We start from the raw sequence: 8,113 nt of genomic DNA, 5'->3' as shown, positions 1-8,113 counted from the left end.
CTGTGACTATCATGATGGAACCCTGCACTTCTGAATTTGTCACAACATTAGTAATTGTACTTTGGGTTCCTTTGTACCAGCATTATCATGCCTATTGAGTTTTAGGCTATTAAAGTGTGATCTGTCTTGAATTCACAGGATTACATACTGATTGCATATTGAAATCCAGGTGAGCTGCTGCCAATCAGTGTAGACAATACTAAGCTAGATAGGCCAAAGATCTTAGTGTAAGGCAACTTTCTATACTCCTAGATTTAAATGAGAGAAAATGGGTAGTAAATAAAACACAGATGGCAAGATATCTAGATTTCTACAAAGGGGTGAGTAGATGAGGCATTGATCAACTGCAGTGTAAAATTCAGGATTACAAACAAAGATATGCTTTCATAAAAATTTTATTTTCCTTTTTTTAATAATTCAATGTGCTGGCAGTATAATTAATCCCTCTATGAGAGACATGAATGTACCAGTTCAACCAATATTATATTATACAGAGACAATTGCATTTAAAAACAACAAACAACATTGAAAATGTTTGTACAGAAAGTATTACTTTTTAGAAAGAAAGAAGAGAAATGTAAACAGAAGTGGATAATCTGTGCAACACATTGGTAATGCAAAGGAAACAAGCAGGATACTTCCCCCCCCTTTACATAGAAAGAAAAAGAAAAGTAGCTTCAGAACTATACAACATTTCAGCAATTGCCAGACATGTTAACAGTTATTGTTTTTTATCTGTACGAAAACATCTTAACTTATACTTAAAACTTTACAGGGATAACATGCTTGTTCTGAACAAAGACACATTGTGGAATTTCAGAGATTATGGAGCAGGTGGTTTCTACACATAAAAGGCGTCTATTTTGTATGAAATGCATGCTAGAAGAGGAGAGACCTCTCTCTCCTCCCTGCTCTGCCCAAGTCAATTATCGTTTAATTTCAGTGGGTAGATAGCTAAATGTGGAAAATAAATATGACTTTGGTTAGCTGGAGGACCAAGAGGTCTTCGTGTTGCTATTTCTCTATCCAGTAACTAGAACACAGCATACACAATTAATCCAGATGACAACTGGAGTTACGTTTACATATATATATATATGCACACAAAATGAATATTCAAGCCTGTTTTCTGTTTGGCACTTGAGAAGCACAGGTGCAAAAATCTCACTATTAGCCAGACAAATCCCAACACCTCTAGAGGAAAGACAGAACAGCTCCAAAGAGGAAAGTTCTCTTTTGTCTGCCTTAACTGCTTTTCCTGTGACTTTATATATAAAACATAAATGGGATTCCTACCTCGCTGTGATTCAGACTGAACTGATCTCTCCCTCCAAGCCTGCCAAAGGTGAAACACTGCATAAATTGGCTTTCTGTTGATTTCAACTTGAGCTAGGTCTGATGAATGTGGTATAGTCCTCTGATCTGATTATACCTCCTCAGAACTCCTGAGAAGGTTGGAAGCTAATGGGAAGAAAATGTGTAGGGCATGATTTTGTGTGGGAATGCATTCAAATGAGCCACCCCAAAGTGAAATATGAGATCTTAAGATGTTCCTTCAAGTACATATGAATGTGTGTGTGTAACTCCAATCCTTGCTTTCATGCATTCAAGGATTCTGGGTGTGGGTGACCTGGGAGGAAGGTCAGCAGGTACAACCTTGATATCCCTCTCCACAGTCCCATTGGCACCCGAACAGGACTACGCTGGCAAGAGAGGAATATACCATGTCAATAACAGTATTGGCCCTAAGTTCTCTACATAAACAGGTCCTCGTATACTAAAACCAGATTGCATTGCTACAGTTTGTCTTGCTACATGTAAATAAATAGATGGCAGAGAGATGGGTTTTAATTTAACTTTCTTTCATGCACGTCTTTTGTATGGTGAATTTCACCCTGCCCCAACCATAGTATTCAGTCACTTAATGAATCCCACTCTCTCACCTGCAGTCTGAGTGGCACAGTCTAGTAACCATTTCACCATAGGATGAACAAATTTGCTGAGAGAGCTTCTAGCTAAATAGGAATGAGAAATGCCAGAAATCAGAACCTGCTTCTTCAGTTATTTAAAACCTTCTAAAAACTGGTGGGCTTTGAAAACACACCTCCCACTTCACATGGAGGATGGAACAAGCTTGTTTTTTTCCTGCTCTGGAGGGTAGGACTCAAAGCAATGGATTCAAGTTACAAGAAAAGAGATCTTGACTAAGCATCAGGAAGAACTTTTGGACTGGAAGAGCTGACATAGAATCATAGAGTTGTAGAGCTGGAAGGGACCACGAAGATCATCTAGTCCAGGCATAGGCAAACTTGGCCCTCCAGATGTTTTTGAGACTACAACTCCCATCATCCCCAGCTAACAGGACCAGTGGTCAGGGATGATGGGAGTTGTAGTCCCAAAACATCTGCAGGGCCGAGTTTGCCTATGCCTGAATTCTAGTCCAACCTCCTACTGTGTCTAGCTCCTCTGCAGAACAAAAAGAGACAAGGTGTTGGAGTCTCAGATTGCTTGGGAAGGACCTTGGGGAAGGAGGAGACTTAGGAAGCTGAGAGAAGGTAGGGTCCTTCAGTCCTCACAACAGTCTTGTTGGGACAAACTCAACTGGGAAGATTTTCTATGCTCACTAGGCCTGACCTACTGAGCTCTTTGTTTCTTTGAATAAAGAGTTCACTGATGCTGTGTGAGTTATTACTGACCTGCTCCTGGCACCTGCCCCTGACATAATCACATGAGAATCTCTGAAGCACTGAGAAGCTGGCCACTTCACCCAGTACAATAAATCCACAGGTCAAGAAATCAATGGGTTTTAAATACGAGAGAAATGAATGGAGTTTTCTTAATTGGAACCCAATAGTTTGGTTTGTTGACCAACCCCTTTCTACAAATCTTCAAAAGCCTGGAGATATTTGTATTATGGAATAATTTATATTCCATTTGGTCATCTGCCTTGCCTGGCACCATTGCCCTCTTTGCTTAGTGAATACCAACAACAGGGCACTAAATTGCAAGGCCTGCAAAACAAATCAAAGAGTCCACTGCATCTATATTCCTCCCCCAACAAGTCTCAAGTGAATGAATGAAGATTGTGCAGAAGTGACACTGGATGAATCCAATGTGGACTCCAGGGAGAGCATGGCTGGTAGTCTCAGAACACTTGCTTGGAAGCATTTCCCTTTGAAATCAGTGGAATTTTATATCTAAGTAAATGTGTTAAGACTGGGGACAACTTTCACCAGCGGAAAGCCTCCAGCCTATCCCCATGATTCAGTGTGATAGTTTATTGGGGACTCGGTGGTGCTCATGCCTGAACATTTTTGTTCAGTGCCCACATGATGTAGTATCCATTAAAATGTCATCCTGTATTATTTTCTCATTTAATCTAGGTTTACCATTACTGCAAAAGATCAAATAACTAAACAAATGAAAAACACAGGAAGACTAAATCCAGAGGCAGTGGGAAGTGGTGGAATAGGCAAAGCACTAATTCTCACAGTAAACTGTCACGTGGAAGCAACTGCTGTTTGTCTTCATGGTGAGTTCACACATGCACACTCAGCCATTTTGTGGATCACAAACTCAAGCGTTGGCCTGTAAAACAGAGTGAAAACTGAAGCAATATGGGAGCCCCTTACTTTTTTTCTCTTTCTCAGAAAACAACAGCTAGGGCCCCCTATTTGGCTCTGGTCTGCTGCATGGTGAAAGAGGCATTTTTGTTTAGCTCTTTGCTCCCACATCGATTCCCTGACTTAAAACTGCTCTTTGAAGTTTAGGCCCAGGTTATCTGAAAAACCATATCCTCCCATACAAACCTGCCTGGGTTCTGAGACTTTGGATGAATTTACACATAAGAAAGGAGGGGGGTGGGAACCATGGAAAAATCGCATTGAAAATTTGTTTGCTCTCCAGCACCATCTGGTGTTGCATATTTATAACGCATTCAAAGCATTTTTTTTTTTTGTAGCTGAGTCCCTGCAGGAAAGACTCTTCTCTCAGTCCCTCACAGACAGGTTTGGTGAGGATGCAGCAGCAGGCCCTATTGGTGGCTGTTCCCAGACAACTTTGGAACTCCCTCCCTAGAGAAGCTAGACTTTCCCCTCCCTCCTTGCTGTCCTTCTGTTGGCAAGCTAAGATTCTTTTGTTTCAACAGTCATTTGGGAACTGACTGCTTTTGAAGGAAAGGGCTTTTAACAGTGCTGTGATGTTTTTATTACTTGTATTTTAATATATTTATTTTTAATTATTGCTTTAATTCTATTAGAGGTTGATTACTTTGTAACAATGATTTTTAAACTTTTTTTATGCTTTTTGTATTTACCTGTGTTTTAATCAGCAACATGGCCTATAGGAATACGTTCTGCACACTAATGAAGTTATGGACATTTACCTTCAGTAAGGTAAAGCTGGCAAAAAAGGGAAACTGTGCAGTCTTGAGGCCGTTTTTCTCCCTTGCATGGCATATATTGGCAAAGCTTCAGAGCAAAGGCTATATACCGCGTCTGATTTACACTTTCACAATTGACAGAAACTGCCATTCATTCGAAGAAAAAGAAGGCATGAGGGTGAATTCCACTTGGTTTGATGGGCCAATAATTCAAAGTAGTACCCTCCATCAATATTCCCAATGAATTTTGCTGTAAGGTGAATGAGAACTTTTATTTGAGTCAGGGTAGGTTTCAAGGTTGCCACCTTCCTCCCCTTCTTTTTAAATGATCCCTGCTCTTGTGCTTTTAAAGCAGGCATAGCCAATCTCCAGCCCTCCAGATGTTTGGGACTACAACTCCCACCATCCCTGACCACTGGTCCTGTTAGCTAGGGATGATGGGAATTGTAGTCCTAAACATCTGGAGCTCTGGAGTTTTCCTATGCCTGTTTCAAAGCATCCTAACTTTCAGAAATGTAGGAAGTTAAGCACCTCATCCAGCGCAGAAAGAGAAAGGCGTGGTTTGGATGTAACACTATGGCATAGTGTTACGTGCACAAGCCTTGAGCTCTTGTGTTCTCCCTCTTCTCTTCAAGTGTGGCTACAAGGAAGGAATTGGACACTTTCACTTCTATTTTCAATTAACAACAGTTTATTGTTATGTCCAAACACTAATCTGTGCTTACAGACATAGGGATGTACTGAATGCTAGTCCTACTTAGAGTAGACCTGCTGACATTAATGGGTACAACTAATTTAAGCACGCTTAAGTAGAACCTTAGTGATAAACTATGATTAGTTAAAAATGGAAGACAAAGCTTCTAATCTCCTCCTAGTCATGCTGGGCGAAGAGAAATGAAGGAAGAATGCAGTTGTTTGAGATTTGTGCTAATAATGCTTAATAATATTTTACTGTTGCATCCGAAGTTAGCCAAAGGCTCAGTTCAGACATCACACCAAACCATATATTGTGGTAACCAAAATGATGGCTCAAATTTCCAAGTCATGCAAACCATAATTTAGAGTTCCTGTTTTCCTTCTGCACAACACTCCCATATCTAGTGTAGCAGATCATGCAGATGGAGCAACTGTTGTAACTAAGGTTTGACAATTCAGACATCATACCAGACCATGGTTTGTAATCACCACAGGTTGCAAACCTACTTCAAACCATGTTTCTTGTGGCAAATTCTAAAGATCTGAGGGCAGACTGCAGGGTGGCTTCCTAGGTCTAAGAAACACTCTCTGCAGCCCATGCTGGGCCTCAAACTGAGGGCAGGGTTCACACATTCATGCATATCACTTGATGACTGCAACATCAAATGACCACTTTTTTTGTGAATGGTCACCATAGATATTAATAGCACCAGTAGGAATTTAATATGACCTAAGATGCCAAATTTTTATGACATAAGTTCATACAGCTGCCTGTATGATTCTTCAAACATCACCTAAAAGAGTTTGTGTGTGTGTGTGTGTGTGTGTAGCACATCTTGCTGATCCTCACTCCATGTGTGTTTATCAGTATCTGTGAAGATAACCACTGTACACACAACCAAGGGGTCTACATTGGAAAGGTCCCGAAGTTGTGCACACAAGCAGAGATGGGGAACCTGTTTCAGTCTGAAGGCTACATACCCTTGTGAGACACCTCCAGGAGTGGGATGCATGCCAGTAGTGGGCTGGGCCAGAGGCAAAAGTGGGTGGTGCCAGAGACCAAAATGGATTGAGCAATGGATATGTCTTTGACTACTGAACCACAGGTTACATTTGAGCCACACACAGAGCTCTCCATCCCTTACACAGGCAGAGTTATTATCACAGTTCAAGGACACATTCCAGCCCGGCAAAAGCTTTTATGGATAGTGCAGGGGATTGCTAAGGGAGAGGGCATGTGGCTTGGGGATTTGTTGGGACTTGGAAAGTGGTCTGACAGAAAGGCTAACAGATGCTGAGATTTCACCACCTTGGTATAAAGCCCATGAGTGAATGCTTTGGTACAAACATAGGCTTTTTTTTCATAAGGAGCATTCCCACCTTGCATTCAACAAGTGAACCCAAGAACACAGATTTTTGAGCTGTACTGTTATATTCCACTATTCACATGTAATGTTCAATGAGTATACAGTCTGTGTACTTGTGCACACAATAGCAGAGCAGCAGGTATGTCAGCACGTACACTTTCCCCACACAAACACTAATACATGTGTAGAGACAGCGTGTGCCTGTGTTCAGGGTAACGTATGGACAAGCCTATAGATTGCAGCAGATGCATGACAGGTAAGTGGTTCTGCCTTTCTCTCTGCACACCTTCCATGGAATATGTGAAACTTCCTCAGGGGCAGAATTATCAAGTACAGAGAAATCAAGAGATGCATGTTTGTTAATGTGTGTGTGTGTGTGTGTGTGTGTGTGTGTGTGTGAACCAGACCTAGGATGCACACCACTGAAAAATTAGACAGGCTCCCCTATCCTGCCTCGGTAACGGATATGTGGTTACAGGCTAAATTTGGAGACAGGCATCCATTTACTTGATGTTACAGGGAACGAAACCAACACCGTGATCTCACTGAGTGGTTACAGATAACCCTTTGAAAAATGTCTTCTCTTTACTATAGGATTTCAAGTCGTAAATATCAAGTACACTGTGGTCTAGGATTTCTGTTTGCATTACACTAACAAGGAGGAACAATGCACTTAATTGGGCCAAACAGGCCAGTCAAAATCAACTGGCAAGGACCTAATGAAGAGGGTGAGAAACTCTGGTTACCTTCGCCCTTTCATAACTTTATTATCAGGGACGGCCCAAGATGTTTCGCCACTTAAGACAAAACAGAAAATGCCGCCGCCCTCACTGCTGTCGCTGCCTGAGGCAATGTGGGGAAGCCCTGGCATGCTGAAGGTGATGCAGGGGAATGAAGGAGACCACAGAGGAGCAAGCAGCAGCTGTGGTCCCCTCTTCCCAGGCGACACACAGATGACAAGCGAAGGTGGTGCCAATCAGGATGTTCCTGGGGCTCCAGGATCTGCTGATCCTCCCAGCTGCCCCCCACACTGCCATCTTAGGCAACTGCCTCATCGAGTCTCATGGGTGTGCCTGCCGGCCTTGCTTTATACAACAACAAAAATGTCTCTTTGTTCAGAAAATAACAATCACCTTTATAGGTACAACTTGCTCTTGATTCTGTGATTCCGAAGTCAGATTGCTGATCTCCTTATAGAACACAGATAAGCTGGCTAGTGCACCATCGTAGGGCAAACTGGCCCCAATCTAGAGATGCATATAGGCTTCAGTTTATTGTGAAGCCCCTGATGGTTGGCAAGAGAAGGGGTTTCCTGCACTGAGTTCACCCTCCTCCATTATAGGGTAGGAGGAATGGGTGGGGGGCGGGAGGAAGCACAAACACAGCAGATGATCTCTGGATCAGAGCTGGAAACAAAAAACAATGTATGGAGGTGCAGAGTCCTCTTTCAAGCTGTAGCCTCAGAATAGTGGAAGGGGAACTATCTGTGGGTACCAGTTTTTGCACACAGAATGACACTTGCTGGGTTTGGATATTGATGTTCTCTGTTCCTTAGACTCATCCAACATTGTGCAGTATTTATTTCCCAATTGTGGGATCAGTTATGTGGTTTTACACAGCAGAAATGCTCTGTTATGTGGATTTTTAAAAGCCCCTATTAACAGATGTC

At 42.1% G+C, this 8,113-nt stretch overlaps 1 long non-coding RNA gene across 1 annotated transcript; it reads right to left on the bottom strand.

Annotated features, from left to right (window-relative positions):
* Positions 1–379: 379 nt before the first annotated feature.
* LOC310754141 lies at positions 380–2,483 on the bottom strand. The gene is made up of 2 exons (XR_014543652.1): positions 2,446–2,483; positions 380–2,308 (listed from the first exon to the last, which is right to left on the bottom strand). It is a non-coding gene; the product is annotated as an uncharacterized lncRNA (long non-coding RNA).
* Positions 2,484–8,113: the final 5,630 nt, after the last annotated feature.

Source organism: Podarcis filfolensis (assembly GCF_964270895.1).
Source record: "Podarcis filfolensis genome assembly, chromosome: Z".
NCBI lineage: Eukaryota > Metazoa > Chordata > Lepidosauria > Squamata > Lacertidae > Podarcis > Podarcis filfolensis.
The sequence above is the reverse complement of the archived record's forward strand: the minus strand, read 5'-3'. Positions and strand labels throughout refer to the sequence as shown.